The sequence below is a fragment of the Strix aluco genome, chromosome 9 (assembly GCF_031877795.1).
Source record: "Strix aluco isolate bStrAlu1 chromosome 9, bStrAlu1.hap1, whole genome shotgun sequence".
Taxonomy (NCBI): domain Eukaryota; kingdom Metazoa; phylum Chordata; class Aves; order Strigiformes; family Strigidae; genus Strix; species Strix aluco.
The window spans coordinates 30,872,885-30,898,199 of NC_133939.1; the positions used below are offsets into that span (position 1 = coordinate 30,872,885).

The window sequence follows — 25,315 nt, forward strand, 5'->3', positions numbered from 1 at the left end:
GAAGGTGTTCTGGGTCTTTCTTAACCTTCCTTCACATAGCTATGATATTAAGTACATGAAGTCCAGAAATTTAATCAACAAAGAGGAACATCCAACAAAGTCTTTCTCACCTGAATCACAGGGGCATTGGGAAACACTGCTCGGAAAAGAGGTGTAGCAACTATCTATTAACACAGTTATTCAACAGGAAAATTGTTGTGTGTTCGTTAAACGAAACATCATGTAAGCTCTATTTCTCCCATCCAAGATTAGAAATTGCACTCTCACCTCCAAACCCAGGGGACAGCAGCATACAACGGGTCTTCTGAGAGGCAGGTGAATCTGCAAAACAGAATAAACACAGCTGTAGGAAGATAAAGAGGGCTCTTGCAAGGCTAAATGAGTGGACTCAGAAAGCAGGATGGCTATGGTAGTGGTGTTGACTGCATTCACAGAAAGGTTTGCATTATTTTCTCTTCCTGTTTAGTATGTGTGAGCTTTGAAGCTGAATAGCCTTCAGGAAATCTGCCAGAATGATGCATCTAGAATCCCTTACAACTATGAAGGCAATCTGTCCCATCAGCTTTCTACTTTTCATGCTTCACAGTGATTTCAGTTACTCCTTGTTTTAACCCCAAAAAATAGTTTTGTATTGAATCAAGACATCCATATACCATATGGAGCATCCAATGGCATTAGAGGCAAAAAAGCTGTTCTGCAAAAGTGATAAAATCCAGGCTGAGAGCTCAACATGTATTTTTTGCTCAATGTCTCCTAGTTTACTTTTATTCTTCATATTTGTATGTCATCATCTTGGATAAAATTTTTCCATAATCAAGACAGACATCTCCTGGTGGTACACTAGGCAGGATGAATTCCTCACTACACAGAATTATTTCTTCAGAGATCATAATATCCAAGTATTGTTTATGTAAGTGAAGAGAGCGCTATGATCACTTGAAGGCACGTAAGAAGCCCAGAGCTCTAAGATGGTGCTATTTAGATTTATTGTCTACACTGCCATCACACTGAGCAGTCACTCAACCAGGCACACAAACTAACACAAAGGGTGCAAGCTTTCCTTGCGCAATTACTGAAATGTTAATACTTCAGAAGACTGAGTCAAAACACAAAATGTCCAGCTTCAGTTACCACACCAAAACTGCAATGGACAGCTGGATACTAGCAATGGTTATTAACTGTGAAATACTGTGTAAACATAAATTACATTTTAAAAACACCCCTAACAGCTCCCCGAAGCCTCACTGTCTGCAATACAACTAGGATCACAAGAATTTTAAATGTAAAGATGTTGGGTTTTAGTTTAAGTAAGTACAGTAAACTGTAAACAACAGCATTGATACCCCTTTTTCAAGCACAGAAACTGGTAACAGCCGTGACCAAGAAAATGGACAGGTTTCCAGAAAGGCAGAGTGTGAATTAATAAAATACCTTGATTATGCAGTGGAACCTCTTAAGGAATCATTTAAGCTGTACAGCAAAGCAAAAATAAGCAATTTCTACTTTTCACTTCCTTTTCCTCTACAAACTCACCTAAGGCTTTTTTTCTTTTCTTATCTCTTTTAAAGTGAATCATTTCCTATCAACTTTTGCTGCATCAGCCTAGAAAAATCTTTGGAGTACCTAATTAGGTACTCTTCCTGTATTAGTCTGTAGTGTGATCTGGATATCACTATCTTGCTTCAGCAGACAAGGGAAGAAATACTGATTGTGAGTCTATCTGATTGAAATCATCCACCTCTCCAAATCCGAAGAGCAGCAGCTGTATTGGTAACAAGCTATTCAGAACCAGAGTCTTAAACAGAGACTCTGAGATCTTTCTCATTAATCTTAAAACCACAGCTTTTTAGAGACAGGTTTAGACATCTGAATAGTTCTTTGTATTTTTGATAGCCCAGGTAGATGATATTCCACCAGTTTACATTTGTTTCATAATTTGAAACGCATTTCCTTCACATTTTAAAATTTTAAACCTGAAGGCCTGAGCCAAAGTCTCTGAGGTAGAAAAACTCTACTGACTTTAATTAACTTTAGCTTAGACCCTGACATTATTCTATTTTTCTAGATGAGAGTTTCAATTTTGAATTGAGCAGCAAATTCCTCAGCGGATAATCACATTATACTGAGGTAAGAAACTAATGTAGGAAAACCTTTTTCTTCAGAGGTACAACAAATGTGGGGCACAGCACTGGTGGGAAAATTGGGAAATCAATCTGGATAGATAGCTTCAGCCAATGCAGATCAGAAGATGGTTAAAACCACCAAAATGAAACAACGTTATTGCATTTCTGTATCTTAAATGAGGCTCAAAACAAGGATCTGTGAATACAGAGGTATCTCTTTCCTGCCAAAGACTCAACACTAATCTCCCCATGAGGCCACACACCCCTGTTCACGTGTCACAGTTTGCACTGTACTAGAGCTGGTGATTCTCACACCATGTGGTAAACTACACAGGTAAATCGATCCACCTGAAAAACAAACCAACCTAAAGGCTTTTTTACAGTGTTACATTACTTTTTCCTTGACAAATCAGTTCACTCACCTTACATGCCCACAGCCCCCGTACTGACCCAACACAGGAATGAATGGTCACAGGTGAAACTTGACTGCAGACAGACAGCACTGAAGGAGGACACGTGGAACCACAGCCACAGCTCCTCAAATGATCTGAGAAAACGTAATGGGAAAGATAAGCAGCTTTGTCTCTTTGAAAATGAGTATCTTAACATTGAGCATTATGAGGTTAAATTGATTTTATTGTAAAACAAGTCCAGCAGTTCATAAAGTTTATACCAAATCCAAGCATCATTTTCAAATACAAATTTCCTTGTTTTCTGAGACGTCAGTAACAGCACATCCACAATCAACTGTATATTACATTCGTATTTCCACCTTCTCCAGTGACATTTTTTGCCATGCCTTTTTATATCAAATTCAATTCTTGATTCAATGTTTGATTGCAAGCCACAAGCCTATATAATGTACTGATCTCTTCCATAAGACACACTGTTCTTTTGGGCCTTCACACGTTTTCAAACCCTTTGCTGTTGTTCAGAAGCTGAATGCACACAGCCTGCATACTCCATGACTGTACTTGCAGCGAAAAAAAAAAAAAGAAGAAAAAAAAAAAAGTAATTCTCACTGGATTGGTGACCCCACCTGTGTAAGGGAAACCGGCCAGCCTCAGCATGCAGCCTGGGAAAAAGGTCTATCAAATGCTAATGATTACAGCTGTCCTGTACCACACCTCCCAGTACGTGCTGGGAGGGACAGCTCGGAGGGACTGCAAACATTTTTATCAAGCAAATGAAAGCAAATTTTTATCAAGGAATGAAAGCAAAATTTCCCTAGACTTACGTCACCAGCCAGTACAAAGCTGGCCAAAGCAAGGCCCATATTCTTTAACACCAAACCTTCACAAAAGTGGGAGTGACAAGGATGAACCTGCTGTGTTGGTGTGTGTAAAGGCAATGTTTACCTTCAGGTAAATAATACAGCATCACAGAGTTACTTTTAGGACCTAACGTGACATCTACAACAGCAGCCGATTGTCACAAGTTCTAATTAAAGTAACAGCCTTGAGGTTCAACTGCAATTCAATACAGAGAGGTAGATTTTGGATGTGTCAGGTCAGTTAGGCAGGAAAAGCAGCAGAATCAATTAGGAAAAAATTCTCTAATGACACATTCTTGCTTTTACCAAGTAATAGAAATAGACTGGTGAAACAGTCATTTTTGTGGCAACACACAAATCCTAGGTAGAAGTTTAGTGCCCTCTCAGGACTGTAAACACCTTTCTGACCCTGGAGAAAGCAGAGTTTTACTAATTCTGTGTATTGGTTCCTACTGAGAAGTGATGAGACTGAAGCAAGGAAGGTTTGGTACACTGAACTGCTGCACACTGATATAACCTTTCATACATTTACAGATATTAGGTCCTATCCTTCTACGTTTTAAAAAGCTAGCAACATATATCCCTGTTCAGAGTGAGAGCAGACACTTGCTTTTTCTTGAAGCAAATGCTCTCTACACCACCAGCAGGAACCATTCAGCGCTCGGTAGGCACAGTTCTCCGTGTTTACAGAGGGTTTGGGAACCACATTAAGGCCGTCGAGCTACTGTTGGGCAGTTTCAGCTGACTGCAGCTGGTATCCTGCACAGAGGGGTCTCAGACCAAACCCAGACCCTGCAACAAATGCTGAATGCAGAATGGGAAGGTTTATAAATGCTATAAACACATGATCAGCTCATTCACTGTAAGATTATTACCTGAATTTTAGAAATATAGGTGATTAATTTCCTTGCTCATTATTAGTCTTTGAAGGGATTAATAATGAGCAAGGAAATCAATCAATACCAAATAAAACAGGCATATATGAAAAGCTTCTAACCACATGAGTTGAGAACCACAACCCCCGTATTAAGATCACTTCAGCTCGACTTTAACATACAACATATTTATAACTTTTTTATTTAAATCTACTTTATTGTAAAAAATAAAGAAAATAAGAGAGTTATCATGCAAGTAATTGACTTCAATATATTAAATTATCTTTAGAGAAGGAGCAAAATGACTCCAACTTAATTAAATGGAAAAGTCATGCAAGGGTTATATTTGAATATAAATTACTGAATAAGGTAAATGGACAATGCAGACTGCAATAACTACTGGACCAAGATATTTTTGCATGTAACTACAAAAGTAACATTCTCATATTTATAAGAAACAGTAGTCATTCTCAATATACTATTTTTTAAATATATAATTCAAATCACTTTCACATGATAGAACATGCTGGTTTAGAAATAAAGAAAATCAAGTATGAGTTGCACTCAGTAAAGAATATTCGAGGTCAGTTCTCTGCTATGGCTGCTCCTTGTTAGATTAGAAAATAATAAATAACTTATGTTAATGCCTTTTATAGCAAGATGTTCCAGAGAAAGTTTCTCTCTACAGATTAATCCTTGGAAAACCACAAACCTTTGGCAAATTCTATCTTAAATGCATTTGCAAATCAGAAAACTCAGAAGAGGACACTCTGAGATCCCAGAAAACAAATGCTGCTGTACCAGACCACACTGGGAAGCTGCCGAGAAACCCAAGAGGCACAGTTGTATTCTAAGAAGCTGAACAAAATGATAAAAAAATCTTTAGGCTTCAATGACAAAACAAGCACACAGGATATTTGACCTATGCCAGAAAACAGATTAAAAAAATAGTGTCAAATCATAAAAAGATACAGAGGTGAGGATATTTAACACCTTTTTATTATCCCCCAAACAAACAGTAAAAAAACCCAGGATCATACTGGCTCATGGGTTAGTTGAAATGATGAATATAGTTTCAGGATGCATCTTCACATTGTTTCCTTAAAAAAGTCTCACTAGTTTTATGCGTAAGATGAAAGAGCTTGTCGACAGAAACATTTATCAATTTGCTGTACACTTTTAAGCACATTTATAAAGTGAAAAGTCACAATTAGACTTCTCTGTGGCAGAAAGGGAGGCAGCAGGTTTTGTTTCCTCTTCTAAAGAGACAAAAAAATAGGACTTTAATAAAAATAAAATCCATTGCCTTTTATGAAAGACAAAATAAAGGTCAAGGAAAAGGCTTTGAATCTTCTGGGAAATAAGTAGTCCTGTTCTCAGAAAGAAAGATGATCAGTGGCAGACTTAGTCTGTTCTTCACTATCTATCTTGCTCAAGAAGTTTTATTTTCCCCATTTTTCTACTTATAATAGGAGACACTGAAAATTTAAGAAGTATTTCAAGTATTTTCCACTTTATTGCAATTCAAAATAGAGAACTGGAAAATGCCTCCACAAACAGTTTACAATGGCTGGAAAGTGACAAGCAATGTGTACTCACAAAACCAGAAATAATTTAATCTCCCATTAAGTTTTAATCATACCTACAACAAATACAGTAGTTATCAACAGCTTGCTTTATAATAAACTGAAGACACAAAAAAAAAAAAAGGTAGAATACTGCTGAACTTTATTACCTATAGGTAGATAGGGAACTGAATGCCAAAATCCCACCTTAGCTAGGACACCAGCTGAGTTGGTGTGTACAAACAAAAAGATTTTTTTTCATCCTAAATACCAAAAGGACCAGCTTAAAGGTTGGTAAGGATCTTACCTTCTGAAGTATGAAAAAGACTGATGAACTTCTCAATGGCTAGAGAGATGTTTGCTAGTGAAAAGCTCATACATCCTACGGATGCAAGTAATCTGTACCTTACTGAAACAAAGCCCTTAACATTTTGCAGAAACTTTCTTGCAAATAAGCCTCAAATTCAAGAGCTGAACTTCTACCATGTAAATACAATTGAGACATGATGGTGTTAGAACAGTGTAATACTAAGCTGGAAGTCCATAATGTGTACAGATTTGATTCCATCCAGCATTAAACACCTTAAGCCTTACGTAGCTTCTCTCAAGCCTCTCTCACTGCAGATATTGCCTTACAGTTTAGCCCTAGACCCTAGTCAAGCAATGTAACAGCAATTATTTTCAAGGCAGTTCTCCTGCCAAGGGGTTACTCTTGCCTACACCCTAGAATATGGCAATCTTGCTCGAAGGAGTGCCCAAGGGTCCACAGGAGAATCTCCTGAAACAGTCTGGAAGGGTGCCCCACGGAAACTTGAGTAATGGCAGAGGAATAACCCCACACCTACCCTCTTCAGCTGTGCAGCCTATAAGGATTAAGGTTATCATTATTACAGGAGAAGGCCAGGAAAACCCCTTTCTGATAATCATAAATTTGCATGAAATTTCAGCTTGCTATGTCCCAAAATTGTGTATGATTTTACACATCCATAGGGGAAGGGGAGGAAATAAGCAAAATACAAGGAAAAAAATCAGCCTAAGATTGATGCTTTTCTTCTTGTTACCCAGTTCAGTTTTAGACAACTCAGCTAAAATTAGGAGGCTCTGAACATATTCTCTTCACTGCTGGGGTACCACTTAAAAGCTATGAAGAAAAAGCATTTTTGAAAAGAGCATGACTCCAAGCCTACTAAAGCTGTAAGAAATCCTCTATTTTAATTTTGCAGAATGTGATTCAGGTCCTTAAATAAAGCACAAAGGTGGAAACAGGATCTCCATCTTCCCCCTGGGCTTCAGGGATGGATCTCAGAACTTGAGTAGATTAAACTGAATTCTGCTTCTCTCCATATTCTTCTTTACTTATTATTTTCTTATCCCATCAAGAAATGCAATTAGTTAGACACTGAGCCACACAATGGAACAAGTTTTAATTGACAGAGGAAAACAAGATTAAAAAAACAATTAATTTCTTCTTTATTGCTTCGGAATCTGTAATAATTTGCATTCAAGCAAACAGTAATATCTTTCATCTGGAAGGCATTCCAGGCTAATACATCTGTGGTTTATTCTTTTGTTTGCAGATATTCAGTGGCTTGCTAAGATCATGATTAGATCATGACACTTTCTAATTCTTTGGATGGTGATTCACCAAATCTCAGAATTGCTACCACCTCCTCTCTGAGACATATGGACTGGACTACATAGTAAGTGACGAAGAAAGTAAGAGCTATTTTAGAACAGAGCAGCACTAGGTTTGTACCTAATGCAAGTATCTAACAACCTATTTCCTTTTTGCTCTGTTAAACAGCAACAATTGCTCTTTTTACTTCTTTTAAGAATGATATTCAGATCTCTAAAATGCATTTAGTATCTTTTAAAGTCAAACTTCTCTGCAATTTGGCTGAGAGGTTCAGTATTATGCTGTGTAGCAGTTCTGCCTAGGGTTCAGTTCCTCACTGTAAAAGAAGAGAACACCTGTAACATTTAGTGACTTGTGCTATGATTCTGAAAAATTCTGATGGATTACATGGTGATGTGTCTCAGTCACTCACAGAAGAACATGACACCAGTTTTCTTTTAAATTAAATCCTGAAATCTAGAACTCCCTTCCTATAAAAAAAAATTATCTATTAACGAATATCAAGGCTACTGGCCCCACTCCCAGTGTAGGTCTGCCTTTCTCACTCAGTCACTGTCTTTTGACTTTATTGGCAAAGGTAAAGACAAGCAGCTCTAGCCTGACTGTTGGAAACAGGGCAGAAGGAAAGCAGCTCATTACAGAAGCAAAACTGAAAACAAATATTTTTGAATTTGTCATCATAGCTTTTCAGAACATAATTCAAAATAGTCTTAATCAGGTCTGATGGCTCAGGGAGTCTAATTTCATTATTTTAGATGGTCCAGCTTTCATACGTTCGCCGGTTTTCTTGTGTCTTATGTTCTTCAAGCCAAAATTGAGAGGGGGGTAAGGTAGAAGACAGAATCACATTGGATATACATTCTGTTCCCTCTACTAGCATGCCTGAAAGCACTGAAACGTTGAGACACTCAGTGTCATCAGTAAGTCCCAGGAAGTAGTGGACAACCTCACGTACCTGAAAGCTGAGCTTCTCTCCAGCTTCCTGCAATACACTGAGACATCTCAGTGGCACAATGTTTTGGCAACCTTGCGTGGCCATGAAAATTGCCAATCTGCAATTTTCCTCAACACTGAAGGGAAACAACTGGAAAATAAGCTAGGGCATGGATTTAAACACTATTATATATTCTGGTCTCACATCTGGTTCATAAAAGCACACAGAAAGTCCTAGTTGCTACTAAAACCTGTGAATACAGGCTTCTAAATATCTTTTTGAATATGACTTAATTTACCTTTTAGATATTCACATTGCATGTTAAGAGGACTTCTTTAAACCATAAAAAAGGTCCCTCAGTATGGAAGAAGTGTGTCTGTGTGAGGGCTAGCACAGTTCAGTATAGGTTCAAAAGTAAGGAATGCCACATTTTCTCAAGGCATCGCAGATATCACACACAAGTAGTAAAGCAACGTTAGTAACAAATTCTGCTCTGTTGTCATAACAACGCTCACACAAGACACCAAGAGCTGAAGTGAGCTGTCAGGATTTTGAAGCAAGAAAGAAATCAGTTCAGTTAAGTGACTCAGGACTACTGAGCTGCTTTAACAGACACGCCTATTTGGCCACAGGTCCTTGGAATGGAAAGACTTTGGTTGTCAGTACCTATCCGAGCTAAATTAACACAGAGTTCAAACATCATGTGAAATCATGGCAAAAGCTACACACACAGTGACAACACAACAGAGATCTTTCTCCACTGGTCTGCACACCAAAGAATCACCTAGTGTTCATGCAGATAAGCCAGTTTTATGAAAATTATAGGGGATATGACTTCTACCGTATTTTCCTCAGCAATACAAACCTTTTCTGCACATCTAGCCATGTCCCAAAATGAGTAATCGCTGTGCGAAAACAGGAAAAAAATATTCTGTATGTTTTTAATACTAGACACATGAATGACTTGCCATGCTATCAGATACGCCACCACCAGAACCTCCATCCATGTGACGATGTGATCTTTCTAAGACGGACAGACATGCCAAGAGCACTGCATGCTGCTACACTGACTAGAATAATCAGAAGCAACTTCTAAGTGGGAATAATTTAGCACAGCTAAAATAGTCTCAGTAAAAAGGAAGACCCATTTTGCTTCATATAGCATAGAAGAAATCATAAAGCTTACAGAAGGGCTTTTTTCAAAGAGGTCTGAACTTATCTGCAAGCATGTTTATTCCTGGGAACTGAGTTCCCATACGTGGTTAGGTGCCCCAGAATAGAGAGAACTTTGCATTAATTTCCACAAAACTTGTGGTAATGGCATATTTGACACCTACAAGTTTTGGAACCCTCACAAAGTAACTCAGAGTTTCACAAACAAGGTAATTTTTTTTAACCCAGGATCTTTCCAGCACATGCTACTGCAAGTGCGTTAGCAACATCTGGATGTACAAACACATCTGTTTGCTTGTGCATTCACAGTTTATCCCCTCACAGCTGAATTTTCTTCCATTGCAAGACATTTGTGTAGTGATCTACTCAGGCATTATAATATATGCAAAGTGCAAATGCTATCCTTTCTTATTAGAGATTCAGTAAGATGTTGGTCTTGCACATTTCTGATTTTCCTTTTTTCCCTCTTTAAGCTGAATCTAGAAACTTATCACCACTTAAGGAGAGAACTGAAAGAGTAAATCACTTTTTTTGCTCTCTGGGAATTAGAATTTTGCAATCAATTTAAAGGCAGTCAAAACTTTGTCATTGGTCCCACTGCAAACATTTTTTTGCAAAACCAGCAAAAACATAACTAATGCAGGTTGCACATTCCACAAGACCATAATAAAATTTTCTGATTTTCAAGAGAAACTGGTAACAGAAGATACTCTGAAGAAGCACAAGTTATCTGTGGAACAAGTTGCTGTTAATGCCTATTGAGGTTACAAACTCAGTGGAATTCCAAGAAGGAAATTTTGTGGGAGTAACTGAAGCAATCCAAAACATTTCAAACTGGATAAAATCTTTGTGCTTTAGGGCTCTAGCAAACCACTAATAGATGGAAGTCTGTCAGAGGCATGCTCTGTAGGCAGGTTATTCTATAAATTTATGCTCTAGGCTTTATTACAATTTTATCTGGAACATTCAGCTATTTTCAGTGATTTTTCAGAGGAAACATTCATACTCGTTTATGGCAAATACTAGGCTTATAGGGAGTCAAGTATGCAACTGCCTAAAACTTCTAAATCCTGAGAAGAGTCTTGCAAATGTAGACTTCTACAAGCCAGCTTAGGTAAACTCACATTACTCCTACTTACATATTTAGCCTGACCTTAATCACACATTTCCACATAAATAAAATCTTGTATTTCTAATGAGCAGACAGAAATGAACAATCAGCTACACCTGAGTAATACAGCATGTAGATTGAGAGAAACATTTCATTAAGAAAATGAGAAAACAGTAATAGTAATCTATTTTCACTCACCGCTTACAAAGCATTTATTCTAAGTGCCCACTAATATTGTTATCAGAGCATTAATACAGCTACCAATTCAGATCTAGTTAGGGTTTGAAAAGGAAAAAAATTAACTTGGAAGTTTTTGTAATTTCACAAAACAACAACTGAATACTGAGGGTTAATAGGAAATCATTTACCAGCTACAGCACGCTATTATTCCCAGTGACAATGATTTTTAAAATTATTTGTCCTTATGGTTGTTATGGAATATTATGGAAAATACATGGAATTTATTTCTAAATAAATTAGAATATATTTCATAGCAGCATCCTCCCAGAGTCATTTACCATGGGAAACATTAGAACTCTGTACTACATTTGAAATAATATTGATACTGTCTCCTTGACAGGGATAAATCCAAACTTGGGCTTTTTGCTGTGTTCCCCCCCACCTCCTCTGTGCGGGCTGACACATCTATAGGTCTTCCACCATCTGAACTACTTCTGTTATATTATTTATGTTATAATGAATATGGGCTGCACAGGTCAACAGTAGAGATATGAAACATAAGAATCTATGTAGTGTACACCAGACAAGATAGCATCAACTGAACTAAGATTAATCCACAATACAGTGAGAAATAGCAGGATTTCAGCAACTTTTTACTGGGTCACAAAAATATTTCCATAAATAGTAACAATATCAACATCAGCCAGTGTATTTCAGTTATATTCTTTCGTGTGCTATACAGTTTGCGTTCAATCATTCAGTTTACTTTTGTCAGTGAAATACCATTTAAATGAACAAATACTTGCCCCACTGAAATGTAAAACCATAGATCTATTTCCGTTTTGACAAAGATACTTATTGTGCTAAGAGCCATTAGGACATTACCAACATTTGTTGAGTTAACTCCTACCAGCTGCGGCCATCCCAGCACGGGATTCCCAGGTTCCAGGGGCAGTGGCCGAGCTCTGCTTTGCCAGTGACATGGTCAGATCAACACGTGCTGGTAACAGCCTCGTGCATCAGCTGTGCTTTCTCCTGGGATACCTTTGCTTGGTTCAGCTTCGTTCGGGTGTAACTATTGATGATGCTATTAAGGAAACCAACAGTTGAACTGATAAAAGACAGACATTGGAGAGATGATAGTCCTCCTAACTCTCCTCAGAAGCTTCCTCAGCACTACAGCTTGCAGAAGAGCAAGGCAAGCAGCAAGGAAAGAGGAAGCTTTCAGGATTACAGCAGGAGTTCAGAGACTACTTTAAATCCTCTTCCCACACATCTTCAGGAGCCCTTTGGCTCACAATGCTAATTCTCTGCACATTCCAAAGAAGTACTCCCTCCTGTCAAATCCCCCTGGGACTCAAACTTGCAGGAAAAGCATACTAGCTATGATCTCTGCAAGTTTTCTGGTATGTCCCCCTCTAACTTATTTCTATCCCCATTATCTGCTCTACAGAGATTTTTTTTTCACCTTGAACACCTATTCCCCTATGGGGGAAAGAGAGGAACATTCATATACACCAGCAATCTAATTGTCACAACATAAGAACTCGCAGCACCCAAAATTAATCAGTTATATTTTTCACTTGAAATAATGTTTAGGTCAACTGTTGTGTGAAAATGCTAGGCCTGGACAGTAGATGTAGAGAAAAAGAACTATAATTGTCCCTCAACATAACACCTAACATCCAAGAGTTGTATTGCTACAGTAACAAATGGGAGTGGGAGGAGAACAGTGGCAGCACAAGTTTCTTATCAGAACAAATCCTCCTGCAACTAGCAGAAAAATTAGTGCTTCGCATTCACACAAGCTCTTTGGTTGCTTGAGTGTATCCATGGTAACACCTATCTTTCAGAAATTCTAGTATGCATCTACACACTTATTTTACATTCCACCTAAAACATGAACAGAATTGAGAGCACTGGAGTATCTGCTGCAGTAATCTGGTTCTACTTCAGCTATAAAAGTGTATTAGAAGAAAGAAAAGCTCCCCCCCACATCTACCCTTTAAACCAAATTCCTCCAAAACATGCAGCTCTAATTTCTGGATTAGTCTATTCCTTGACAACAGTATTTATTGTCCTGCAACGTGACGATGAGCCCTGCAAGATTTTGAATATTTTAAATGCATTGTTATGTACCAATTACTAACTTCTGACTGGTAAACAAACATTTAGTCATATAAAAAAAAAAGTTGAAAAATATTTTATTATATCAATAGCATTTTTCTTAATTCATAATAAGAATATGGTGTATAGCATTTTCTCAGGAAATTTGACAGAATTAATAAGTTTTCTAATCCTGATGTAAACAAAGGCTTCTTAAAAGAAAGATCTGTAATATTTTTATTTGTGGATGCAGAAAAGAAAATTACCTTGGAATTTCAGATTTCCCTATAATAAATTTAAGCCTCCCAGTAACTTACTTTGTTAACTTACCTGGTAACATGGTAATTTTCATGATTTCTTTTAATAGCATATCAGTACACAAAAATCCGCATACCTCAGACTGAAAAACAAGATCCTAAACAATAGCCTGTAAGAATTATGATAAAGATATTTAAATTACTGAATGAACAAAATTGGGGTGGCGTTTCACTGAAACAAAACAGTGTGATTTCATTATAATGTCATTACAACTTTCAGTAATTGTAAAAGGAGAAAAACCATTTCTGCTTCTGAAGCAACTGACCTCTCTGCTGCCTTTTGTTCTCTTAAAACAGCCAGACCATTGTCCTAAAGCCAGCGTTTTAAAGCCAGCTCCTTCCTAACAACTGTTAGGCTTCACTATATGGTATTCATTGGCAAAAGCCTTCTTGCACAAGACTCTACTTCTGTTATTTGCTTTACTGTATCAAAATTCTCTTTAAAAATAAAGAAGAAAGTAGATTGATTCAGCTCTAAAGCCAACAAACAAACAAACAACCCCAAAAATCAACTCACCTCGGATTAGGAACTGTTGTTCTTTAGGGAACTTGTTTTCCTTAGCTTCATTTTTGTGTTGCTCTTTATAATTCAAATTCAGCTACAGTGCCAGAAAATGGCAGGCATGTCCTTGGAAACAATACACACAATATGGGACTATTTTTACCAATAAAACATTTCTAGTGGTATCTTTGAAAAGACTGGGGCAGCAATGTACTCGAACCAGGTAAAACCAATGGAAATCTCCTCTCGAGCCCATTTTGGCACCTTTGAAATTTTATTTATGTTGCCTCTTCTTGAGAAAACAGATGGAGTTAATTGCTGGGTTTTTAGTTACTATGTGAGCAAAAAAGCTAAATTACCTTCAGAATGACTCTTGCATGTGTGCAAGAGCTAGTACAAGCTCTCTGCAGAATACAAATGTAACTTTCCAAGTAGCATTTGAATTTTTACATTTAATTCAAGTGCCTAAAATTTGGAAGAAACTTCTCTTGGGAGGACTTTTGTTCCAGTGAAGAAATCAGTTTTGCTATTTACTGCAAATGCCATTCATTTTACAATGCCATTCCTTTTAGCTCTGTCGTCTGCCTGCCACTGCAATTAAGTCTAAAGAAGCTTTCCTTTCACCCCACTTGGTCTTACAACACATACAGAAACTCAAAGAATGGAAGATTTGATGCTTTTTATATTTACACTGGCAAAATAAAAAAGACAAAAGTTTCTTCTGCTTGGAAAAACAAAAATGAAATCTCAGTAATCATAAACAAAGTAGAATTCTACTGTGCCTTCTTTGCATATCACCTTGGTAAGGACTTGCACAAAAAGATACTGACAGATGAGTATTATTTTTTCACCCTGGGCAAGCACACAGTAAAACAGCTTATTAGTATCTCACCTGCAAAGTCACAGCATCTGCCTTTCTTATCAGAAAAGTACTAAGTTATTATTTCCCTTTCTTCACCTCTTTATTAAAACTCTAAATATCACCATTGTGCCCAGAATACTGGGGGAGAAATCAGTCTGATATCTGAAAAGTCAAGGCGCAAACTTGAGAATGTTTTTGTCTTTCAAAGTTGCATAAAAAGTAAGAGTAATGTAGAAAGACAAACTAAGAGAGTATGAAAGGAAACAGAAAAAAATTCAGAAGATTTAGAAATGTATTTTAATTACAGAGACTGTAGATAAGGGTAAATTTGACAATGAACTCAGGCAGTCTATGAATTCTGACAGGTTTTCAGATAGCTCAGACTTACTGTGCAGAAGGTAGTGAATATTTTATGTTGTTTATTTTGAATATTTTTACTTGGAGTCAGGTCTTTTTGGTTAATAAAAATCAACAGTAAGTTACAAAAAAAGTATGTGTGTTCATAAATATTGATGAGAAGCCAGTCTGAAAGTCCTACTAAATTGACCAGTTCCATTAACTTTAATGAGCTGTCAGTCAGACTGCAGGCCTGCAGAGCGAGGTACCCACAGTCACCTCTCGCCACATGCAGGCGCATCTGGGAGGAAGCATGTTCTCTGCAGAGCACGTCCACGGGGGCTTCTCCTCAGCAGCACACCCACACCAGCTCTGAAGAGCACCAAAGTCAGCGGTGAATTACACTGACATCAGTCCAGCTGGTCAACCAGCCAATGGCCTTGTGATGTTAAGCTATATTAAAGTCTGTTTGGTTTTGGGGTTGGTTTTTGTGGGGGTTTGGGTTTTTTTTTTTTTGGGGGGGGGGGGGGGTGTCAAAGAAAAATGTAAGTTTGTCCTCAAATAAGTGAAAAAAATTAAACCCCAATTCGTCAGTAATTTGCTGACAAGTACAGGTTAAGCCAACAGATCTACCTAAGTCAGTCAACTGTAACCTTCTGTCAGGTCAGAAAACCAAACTGAAGAACCACACGACAATCATCTGCTGCCACTTCATCCCTAAATAGTAATTTTAAAGAAGGAAATGAAGAATCAAGTTAAAAGCTAGATGTCACAGTGGCAAACACACTGTCACTGCCAAAGAACCCCTCTCTAATTTACAGATCCGAGATCTATACGACATTAGCTCTAGGCTTTAAGACTATTAGTTCTTCAAAACTTTTCCCCACAACGCACAACTTTATTTTCTTCTAAAATATGACAGACTGGCTGCAGGAAAAGGCAGGATGTTGAGCATGTGCTGGTACCCCATCCGGAATTAGCATATCCTAGGGATAAGGCAGCTCTGGTATTGGGAGTCAGGAAGGAATTTCTCCCCCACCAAAGACTGGTAGTGCTTTCTTATTTTCCTGCGAGGAAAGCTGCATGGGAGCAGTACGGTTTGTTCATAGCTTCAAAGCTATTTGTGGTGACTCAGTGTCAATATCAACTTTTGAACACGAAATATTCCTCATAAACACTTGCCAAACCATTCACATATAGAAATTTAAAAAGAAAATCAAAGTAAAAAGAGCAAAAATTAAAATGTTTCACATTCTGGTTAAAATTATGAAAAAGTGAAACAAGATCCAAATTCCCAATAAACACTTGCCAAACCATTCACACACAGAATTTTTTTAAAAATACAATAAAATCACAAAGCAAAAAGAGGAAGAACTAAAATGTTTCACATTCTGGTTAAAATGATGAAAAGGTGCAATGAGATTAAAATGTTCATGCCCTCTAGCCTACAAACACCTAGACTGTACTTTACCATCCTTGGAGGGGCTGTGAATAGTGCATTTGTACAGCTATTTTCTTCTCTACTGAAACCTTTCTGAAATAATATCAGACAGGGACGTTTTGCCTTGCTGTGGGTGGTGAAATTTCATTCACATTCTCCTGTAAACAACTTAACAGCACATTACCATCCCACAAAATCACCTTAGCAACCCCTGCAAACATCTTAGTCTTTCAGAGGTAACAGTCACATGGAGCTTTGCAAAACCGCCAAAAGAAAAAATACCACCTCTGGTAAAACACATAACAAAAGCTTTATGTTTTGCTGCATAGAACCTTAAAATCTCTAAAAGACACAGACTGATGTTTTGAGAAGTAAGTGATTTTAATGTAAAGGAGCAAACATTCCCTTTCAGAACAAAAACTTCTGTCCAGGACATGGTGCTTAACATGGCTTTAACATTAACCAATTTAGTGATGCTTAATACTGATCAAATTATCACCAAAATGAACTTCCTATCTTAACTCCTGACATGATTCTGGTCAAAGATCTGGCAGAAGAGCAGCATTTTTTGCTTGAGCGGAATTGAGTGTGAACTGGATTCAAACCAATGTTTTTCAGAACTTCTTATGGACTGAGAATGCTGAGAAAATTCAGCAGAAACATACACGTGTGGATTCTGGATTCGCGCTGGATTCTCAGCAAGATGTATGATTTTCCCAATTTCCTGTAATTAATAGATCCCAGTTCCTCTTTTCTCCTTCTTACCCATTGTTCACTCTGGTATCAACTTGCCACAGATCACATCTGCTTTTTTGCCCCTCAGCATAGTGATGTACAAAAATGTCAGGACGCTTCCATTAAACACCCACCTCGGAATGTTCTGTAGTTCTTTTGATACCCTAAAATCAACTAATGCAACTTGTTATCCCAAAAAACAACTCCACTCTTAGCAGACTAACCTACAGCCCACATGAGAAAAATCATCTGGTTGGCAAAAAACCTCAAATACCTGGCAAGCCATCAAGCATGAACTAAAAATAGGTTGGGTTTAGGGGTTGGGGGGGGGGGTGGGGGGTGGGGGTGGGGGTGTGTTTTGGTTTGTTTTTACTACCAGCTTCAGGTATTCTTGGGTATTTTGCTAGATCTCAAAACTGGCTGCAGCTGATTTTTGCCATTAAATAGTCACCAATTTCAGCCACATCGGTGCATGGCTAGGGTTAACCAATATCCTTATTAGGCAGCTGAAATTCCAAACATTTCAAAGTTATTCTATAGGGTATTTAAAGAACCTAAGTACTATGGCATTTATAGCTACTTCCTTTCCTTACATCTTCAAGATCAACGCTATTTTTGGGATTTTCCTGTATTACATATGCTCCAGGAATCTCATACACGAAAACCAACAGGGGCTTGCTCAGTGCGAGCCACAGAACCCAGATCCTCAAACAGCAACAAGGTTGTCTTACATTTTTACCAACTTGTACAGAAACATCAGCCTGGAATATTCAGACAGCTGCTCCTAGCAGCACATTACTTGAACATTATCCCTCGTGCATGTCTCAGTTGCCAAAAGCTGAAGGTCTGTGGTGGGTGACACAGGTTTAGGCACAAATCCACACCACAGCACTGTACAGGCTGCTGGGTGGAGTCTCCATCCCAGCCAGACCCAGCACCAGGTTGAACACCCTGACATAATACCTCATCGTGAGAGGTTGCAGGTCTATCATAGGAAGAGTTTTATTGATAGGATTTTTAACTCAGACTGAAGTACATCATGTTTTTAACTCTGAAAATCCTTTGTCAATGAGGCAGCTGTACTACCAGAACATCAATGGCAACCACAGAACACAAAGAAATGAGAATTACGCCCACTTATGTGTGTGTGAATTTTTAGGAATCTCAGAAGTGTATTTATCATATCATTCCCTACCACATCCTCCAGGCCAACTCTAGTTTTAGCTCTCTGATCACAACTTTCTTAGCTCCTCTGGATAAAGAGGATGAAATCTGTAGGCCATGTCAAAAATGCTAAGGCCAACTTTATAATGAAACAATTCATTTCCAATTCTCTGAAAGCCTTGAATATTTTTAAAATATATGTAACGGTAGATATGCTAGTGTTTCATTCATCTCTCAAATGGAATTCCAGGAAGGTGCATTCATACAGAGCTAAAGAGAGCTGCAATAATTATACATGAGACCACGCTCTACCTAAAAATAACAATCATTTGCTGTAAGGTTACATGCAAGATACTTTGAAAAGATGAGGCAGGTCAGTCTATTAGACCTGTTTCAATTACAGATCTAACTAGAAGCCTGTTTCTGCAAAGTTCTGAGCAGTACTTTGAAGACAGAGGGATGAAAGGGTGTTCAGTGTCTGCCAGCCTGAGGGCTCTGGTATAAATGAGCAGAACGTTCAATTCCTTATTCCTTACTGACCAAGGCCAGCGCCTGCTGTAGGGATTCCCCAGCTCAAGCAAAAGGTCCACTGCCCACTCTTTCTAGCTCATGCTCAGGTATGGGATGCTGCTTAAAAGCAGTTCTGAATCTGGGTAACAACAGATCAGATCAAGGATGGTTAAGACAGGCTTAAGAATAGAATAGAACAGAATAAATTAAGTTTAGAAAAAAACTATCCGCAAGAACATGGAAAATCTGCTTGATTGAAAAACTGTCCATAACCGCACTCACAAGGCTACAAGACATCCAGTAGCACTCAGTAACAGCACAGGCCAGAACAATCAGGCTGACAATTCATTCCCACAGCAACTTATAAAGCTGCTAGCCTGAACAATTGGGGTTTTAATATCTCACCATCAAACTGGAATAACAGATCAGATGCTTTAGAAGCCTCAACTAGAAGATGAAATTTCAGTCACTCAAGACCACCAATGCTCTGCAAGTCACTAGTGGGATTTGCCAGTCTTTGGGTGCTATAAGTTATTTCAGCATAAACTTTGTTTACTCAACCACAATCACAAAACTGAAAAAAATAATTAGCATGGCTAGTTCAGTAAAATATCAATAGCAGTCTGACATCTGCACGGTGAGTCGTGCCACTGGGTCTGATTGCAAAGCACGCGGGCTTCCCTCCCACAGTCCACTGGGCCCACCATGGCACGATCTGCTTTGCCGCTGTCCTCGTGCGAAGGAGCGAACCTTCACACCTATCCGAGGAACAAGCAGGGTCTCTCCCCCGACACACACATGACCCCCAACATCCCTCCGTATAGGGCTGGTCCTGCGCTCGCCGAGCCAGCCCACAGGTCATTCCAGCACTGCTGAGCACAGTTACTGTTTGGTTTCTGTACAGTAACAGGGACAGACCTCCCTTTGAGCAAGAATGCGTTTCTTGTGAGTCAAAACTACCAAAGGCCTTAACTGCCCTCCCCCATCTTCTTTTTCCTAAATTCTGGAATGCAGAGACACGACATAATTACCCTGAAAGCAGCAGAGGCAACACGAGCAAGGAGAGATTTGGCCTCTCTTCTTCATAATTCTATTCCTTTGCTTTTTGATCATGATTCAATGAATAACTGTTGCCACAAAAGACTCACTGTTATCAGCTTGCAATTAAAGCCTTCAGAGAAAAATATTCAGACTGTATTCAGGCATTAATATTTAAGGAATAAAATCTTTGCTATGTACTTACTACACGTGTTTAAACATTCTGTAATTTTATTCCTTTATAAGTAGATAAGATTTCGGGAGGGGGATATCTTTATTCTAGTAAGCAAATGGTATTACGGTATAAATATAACAGATCATGATCCAGCACTGCTTTTACATTTTGCTGCAGAAGGTCTACTGCAAACACAAAAAATTAAGCACTTAAGATGGCTGACAAAAAGCACAGGTGTTATATTCATTGAATGGTTTTATATTAGTTGTGTTTTTTTCATGTTTCTAAGCAATCATTAAGGAGTTTCTCCTTGTAAGTTTGAATAACTTCCTGCAGCATTTATGGCACAAACACTACAGCACTGTGCTAATGCATAATTTAGGGAAAAAAAAAAAAAAAAAGGCTCCAGAACAAGACTTCATCTTTCTTCCCCTTCAACTCCAAGTCTCAGTTGTTTCTCCTCTTTTCAGTGCCTAATACTAGAGAAACACAGGAAGAGTATACAGCATAAATGATGATCCAACGATTCAGCTGTCCTCATGACTGGCAAGTTCACTCACATAAATACTAGTAGTGCTTCCCATTCTGCAACCATGAGCTCCTGGAGCAAGCTACCAGCAGGAGAGGATGAACAGCATCCTGCACTAGGCTCTGCCTTCTCCCCACTCGCCTGACTTAAGCAAACATGAAGCCTGATCTCAGAGTCACACTCAGTTTTACCCCAATGATTCTGTGAAAAGAGCTCATTTGTAACAGCTCCTTGTGAGAGCTTCCAAAGAGTTACAACCTTATGGAGAAGTTAGCATGTCTCCACAACTTGATTTACCATATTTGGAGATTTCTTTTTTCATATACTCCTTAAACTTACTTTTCTATGGTGGAAAACCACTCAGTAAATTAGACTGCAGAAGTGGAAATACATAAATTGTGATGGGGTTGAAAGAGCAGTTTGGAACTCAATAGAAGTATACAGTGTGTAAATTTTCTGTGTCCACAATTCCCACTTGATTAAATTTAAATAAATAAATTTTAAGAATTCATCAAGTATTGCACTCCGAAGTAGAAGCAGTAAATATGTGTTGTGATGTTGTAAACACAGTATGATTTTCAAGAGAATTATTTATTCAGCTTTCAAGTCCTGCAAGGTCTTTTGTGTTATTACAATACTATTATTTTTTTTGGTACAGCAGACTGGAGAAATCAAAGGAAAGACTCTGCTATAGTACCAGTAAAGCAATAATTGTAGTTGGTAAACAGAACACATATTTTTCTATAGCTGCGAGCAAAATGCACAAAGATAAACAACAGAGTGCTAATTGCTGGTGAGTAGCCTCTTTTCCCAAACGCTTATATTCACACTGTGTAAGCAGGCAGTTCTTCAGGCACGTTCTGTTGCAGATGGAAACAAACAATTCTTAGCAAAGGATTTAAATGGACATAGCCTCTTCGTTCCATTTATTTTGAATTCTTACAGCAAATGGCTCGGAGTATTTACTTTGCTTAGGATTAACATTGCTCCCAAGCAATTTATTATCTCCCTTTCAAGACATTTAGAATTGTTTTGATGCAGGATCATACAGTACTACTTTGAATCTCCTGGCTGAGTAAGCATAACTCCCATTTCCAGTGAAAGCTCTGATATTAAAAAAGAAGTCTCCCTGAAATGCTTCCAGTATTTTCTTTAACATTCACTATAATTCACTGTAATAGCCCAATTTCACATACTGCTTTGTGGAGTATCTCAGAAGATTAATGTAAAAAAATGCAAAGAACAGCAAAGAAGCAAAATAGAAGGAAAAGTTGCATCAAACTGGCAAGTCCAGGGGTGCGACCTGGACTGAAGTACTGTACACAACTGTAACCTTCTGGACTACCTGCAGCCATGACCACTAGGAAGAAAGGCAGAGCCACACAGACATCTGCACCTGACCCTAAAAAGTCTGAATTTCTCAGTTACTAGGAAGAATCAGCCATTTCCTAGAGTTTCTACTTTCCAAAATAATCAGAAACCATGAGCAAGAGCGCTTGATCCTTTTACTTCTGCTGATGATGCTTATGTTAAACGCTTTTTCTGCGAGATGAACACAGCTAAAATTGTATTAGTTACAGAATTATTTTGAATGACAGATAAATATACATTCTCAAGTTGGCTAACATGCAAAATAAGCTAACACATAGACCAGGGAGAGAATAGACATCCAGAAACCTTTCTTCATACTAGGAGTCTTTCCTAGAAGTAATTTACTTCTCCAGTGGTATCTGGTAACCAAAAGCCTGTTATCCAGCAAACAGCAGCAGCACTTCAACAGATAACTGCTCAGTAAGAGTCATCACCATGCTCCTGCTCCCAAGGCAGTTTTGATAATATACTTTACAAAAAAATTATTTTAACAGGATAGACATAGCAACATTCGGCTGATTTTCTCTGCTGCAGATTCAGCAAACTAATACCAGCTGAAGCCCAGTGATGTTTTAGACAGAGCAACCACCTGTAGAAGGGTATGGGAAGCAGCTGAGGATAGAAACATCTTTACCCACTCTGGATCTGGGTAAGGATGCTTGCATAGCCTCAGTCATCTCAACATGTGAAAGAAGAAGGAACCTGGGTTATTATGCTCCCACCCATTTCCCTGGTCCGAAGATCGCAACTCTTCTATTTCATGGGAATCTGGACCTAAATTTCATAGTACGGTCCAAATTCTCTTACTGTGATTTACAGCTAACAGGGACTGCTGTTGTAAGTCAAACAAGACCTATAAGGAGAACCCTAGGTCCTAATACTATCTATAAATTGTGTAACTCATACAAAATAATTACAATATCATTCTCCTGTAACTGTCAGGAATTTAAATTAAAAATATTAATTAATGAAATACAAAGATAGTCCTACAGACTAGCAGTCACCCTGTTAGGTATTCTGATACAAACCCCCATACATTTTAAGCTGCCACTGAAATATCACTTTTCAGTGTGCTGCAGGACAGCGGACAACCCCTCAACATAAAGAAGCCAACAGAGGCATTCACAATTAGCTAAGGGACAACCAGAATTTTCATGACCTGAAGAGAGGTAACAACGTTCATAGCTCACCTATTTTTAGTGACAATTCAGCAGCAAAACATCCAAATGTTGGAGCTGGCGTGCCTCATCTCTGTTCCTGAGTGGCGCGCAGCCTGAAAATGGAGGCACTTGTAGATGAGGAGCCAGGCAGCCGTGCTTGAGCCAGACTCTTCCGACCGACCACCTGCACCCTTCACAGCCAGCAAAAGGCTGCACAGGCAGGTCTGGCTTATGGAACCCGGGGATTAATTTAAGGCGCGGCTCCCTGCCTCCACCCCAGACCGGACACGAACAGCCCCGCTCGCGCTCTCCCCTCAACGCCGAACCTTCCAGAAGGGCGGCAGCGACCACCAATCGCCAGGCGCCGCGGGAACGTGGACCAATCGGAACCCGCTATTCTCGTGTCCTCCCGCCCCCCGCCAGAAGTGCTTCCGCCCGCCGGCGCCATGAGGGGTTTGGGCGAGAAGTAGCACCTCGGGGCCGGCGCTTTTGTGTTCCTCTCCGAAATTAAACCCCAAGAACATGAGGTATTGCTAAGGACTAACCAGCTGTTCACACGTGTCTCTGAAGAGTGTGATACCCACTCAGAGCAAGCGAGCCCCAGCCAGTGTTGGGCAAGTGCTGTAACAGCATAATCACGAATGTCCACCTGAATAAAGGTCCTTAATCCGCCTCAACTTCAATTCACAATACCATGTGTATCTGGTAAAATAAAATTAAAATAAAGTTCCCCAACACCAAGATGAGTGTGTTCCATTACATTGACATCTAGAAATTTATTTGGATTTTTCTCTGGTTTTTAAAACTTTCCTCCTCTAGACTAGTAAATCTGACAAACTGAATTGTGGTTCACACATACTTACTCTGATACAATTACATTGGTAAATAGTTAACTTTCATTAATTACTCAAAAGTGATAACTTCTCAAGCACAGGAAGTCTGCTCAGAGAGGGAAGAGGTTATCACGGCACTGATCTCACAAATTATGCCACAGCAATTCCTCAGGTCAATTTTCTTGTGTAAACACAAATTACAGTCTAGTTGTCTTAAGTAACACACGTACACCTTGAATGGGAACCAACACTGCCTACAAACTGGTATGCTGACAAACTGATAATGAATATATTTAAGATTAAAGGGAGAGGTTAGATTTTGTAGCTATCTTTGATTTTTCTCAGGTAGGAATCTGCTTATAGATTGGTCTGTCTGTCTGAGGGCAGATGGAAAATGAGGGTGGATCTTGCCCCAGACTGAAAACTGCAGCCTTCCACAAAGATAAAGGTTACAAGAGAAATAAATTGCAGCATTTTATAGTGGCAGTCTATTAATGTATTCTGCTAAAATATACAGAAAACTAGAGCATACACAATCTGGAAGTGGTAACTGCTCTTCACAAAACATGCAATTTCCATTTTTTATTAGTCAGGTCTTCTCACACTTTTCCTCATTAGATCACCACAGGATCATTAATTTTATTGCTGCTAGCTTATCTTAATTGCACTAAAACAAATGTTGCGGATATCACAGAGTGTTACAGTAACAACTTCCTCCAGTCTCTGTTTCCTTAATCCACTTACCCACAGCCATACTTCAGAATTTGCTGTCAGGAGTTGCTGTGCTTGGGACATCCTTAGTGGCATCGTGCCTAAAGGCTATCACAACAACCTGTACTGTCAGTTGGAGCACAATGTCTGTGATGTGAGATCTCAAAACAAAACACGGACATGCCTCAGCCTTTGATCAGTCTTGCCATAAAGAAATCTGAATAAAACCTATTTACTGGGTACACAGATTGCATGGAGCATCAAGGCATAGCTGTAAAATCAAGCAGTGCACTATGTAATTGTAAATAACTTCGCTGTCATCTGCATTACTTCTAACAGTAATTGCTTGGCCCAGATAAATATACATGACAGTGTTGCGAAAGCTGTGTTAACATATAGATTAGGATCAGGGCTTACGTTAATAGAACTGATAATAAAACAGATATGTGCATGTCTACAGAATGAGGCCCTCAAACACTGCTCTTTGAAGCTGGGACCATAATTGTTCGTACTTTTTGACATTAAACAAATAAACATAACAGCGATATGAACTTGAACCTCAAGCCGCAGAGAGTTTTCAGTTATTCTTCATTTTATGCTGATTTCAAAAGTCAAACTTTATGAACTTTGAAGGAATCACTCCTAGGTTCGCCAG

The 25,315-nt window shown here is 38.7% G+C and overlaps 1 long non-coding RNA gene across 1 annotated transcript; it reads right to left on the reverse strand.

The window, feature by feature from the left end:
* Positions 1-267: 267 nt before the first annotated feature.
* Positions 268-23,353, reverse strand: LOC141927283 (uncharacterized). The gene is made up of 3 exons (XR_012624351.1): positions 23,147-23,353; positions 2,546-2,670; positions 268-321 (listed from the first exon to the last, which is right to left on the reverse strand). It is a non-coding gene; the product is annotated as an uncharacterized LOC141927283 (long non-coding RNA).
* Between the last annotated feature and the right edge of the window lie 1,962 nt (positions 23,354-25,315).